At 55.0% G+C, this 1,945-nt stretch overlaps 1 pseudogene; it reads right to left on the reverse strand.

Annotated features, from left to right (window-relative positions):
• Window positions 1–226: 226 nt before the first annotated feature.
• LOC138071580 (coiled-coil domain-containing protein 86 pseudogene) lies at window positions 227–1,214 on the reverse strand (annotated as a pseudogene).
• Between the last annotated feature and the right edge of the window lie 731 nt (window positions 1,215–1,945).

Genomic DNA, 1,945 nt, shown 5'->3' on the forward strand with positions numbered 1-1,945 from the left:
GACGCTGACCCTCTTCCCGCCTCCAGTCTGCGAGGTTTCAGGCTCCCCCTGTTCCATGGAGATCTGCCCACCAGCCCTTGAAGGCTCAGAGCCCCGACTCGGGTGGTGCCCCTGTCTGGGAGCCATGGAGCCCGAGTGCCGGGTCAGCAGAGGCGTGGGGCCAGTGGCCCGAGAACTGCCGTGTGGACACGGCGGTTGGCCACAGAAGGCCTCGGCCGTCCTGAGCTCAGACCTCGGCTGCCGGCCGCTGAGGCGGTGGTTTCTGCAGCTGGGTCAGCGTGTCTGGCTTCTCAATGGATCGCAGCTGCTGCTGCTTCACCCGCTTGAGCTTGGCAGGGTTTCTAATCACTTGGACGATCTCTGCCTCCCGCTCCTCCTGCAGGCGGCGTTTCAAGTTCTCCCTGCGACGACGCTCCTTCTCCAGATGCCAGGAGAAGTCCTTGGCCAGCTTCCTCTCCTGCCGGTCTTTTATCTTTCGTGCCGGGATGTGCGCAGGGGCTTGTCCTGAACCATCTGGGAGAACCTCTTCTTTGAGCAGTCCTTCCACACCCGCCCCAGACTTGCACTTCCCCTTTGGGATTATAGAAACCTCCTCCTCCTCTGGCTTCTTGGACGCAGGGGCCTGGGCAGAAGAACTTTTTCACTTCTTTGGCATGAGGCCTTCTCTTGCCGGCTGCCTGGCAGAAGATAGCTTGCTCTGCTCATGCTGATCCCATGGGGATCAGCTCCTGTAGTGGCTTCGAGGGCTCAGGACCCAGAGATGCTGACCGAGGTAAGGCTCTAGTGATCCTGAGCCCGGCTACAACTGATATCGGGGGACCCCAGGGTCGGCTCCTCCTTATTCTTGCACAATTCCAAGTCTGCTTCACCTTGGTCCTGGGAGAACTTGGATGACTCCTCACTGGCTTTGACTGAAGTCGGTGGAATTCAGGACTTGACTTCTGCTGGCTTTGGGGCGACTCCAGGCCTGGATCTCACTGACCCTGGAGGGAAACTGAGTCTAGTTCCCACTGCTTTCAAGAGAACCCAAAGCCTGGCCCCTCCTGTAGACTGGGTGATCCCGGGCTTGTCTCTGACTGACGATTGGGCTCACTCATTTCTTCTGGGTTCAACTGGAACTCCACAAGGGCCCATCTGGCCCAGAGAACTGAGGTGGGGTTCTCGGGAAATTCAGTCTTTACATCTTCCAGCCGCAGGCTGTGCCTCAGCAGCATAGCCGTTATTTTCAAATCCGAGCCCACCTGCATGTGAGGGTTCTTATGGCCAGATCACCTCCCAAAGGTTCCACCTCCAAATATCATCATCACCTTGGAGATTAGGATTTCAACATATGAACTTTGTAGGGACATATCTATTCAGAACCATAGCAACTGGTTTCCAGTGAATCAAAGAGCTGATGTTGTCCCCAGAACACCCCAGTTTAGAAGGAGAGCCTTCATGTATAACTTTAACATTAAATGAGGTGGAAAACCTGGGCAAAAATCCTGAAGGACACAGGCATTCTGAGACCTTGGCCAGGAGACTTGAAGTTCGCTCATTCTTGTGCCAGGGTGTGGCCCCAGCCTCCCTGAGGTCTGTTTCTCAGGCCAAGAAGCAGCAGCTGCTGAGGGTGGACTGGACATGAATTCTTATGTATGCCTATGTGTTCCCTGCATTCCAGAAGGACTAGGATCAGGTTCCTTCTCAGCACTTTCAGGCATCCCTGCTAAGCCTTTCTGCAAGTTCCTGGCCTCCCGCACTCAAGCCAGTCCAGTTCTAAGCTGCCTATCTCCCTCTGGGTACATCTTCCACTTCAGCTCTGCCATGGCCCACATCCACCACATCGTTGATCTTAAACACTGAGGGTCAGACAGCTCCCCCTGTTATGTGTTGGCACCTTGACAGGTTTCAGGCAACTCACTCAAGTCTTTTGCCTTTGATCAGAGACTACACACCTTTCATCTTA

Source organism: Capricornis sumatraensis, chromosome X (assembly GCF_032405125.1).
Source record: "Capricornis sumatraensis isolate serow.1 chromosome X, serow.2, whole genome shotgun sequence".
NCBI classification, from domain to species: domain Eukaryota; kingdom Metazoa; phylum Chordata; class Mammalia; order Artiodactyla; family Bovidae; genus Capricornis; species Capricornis sumatraensis.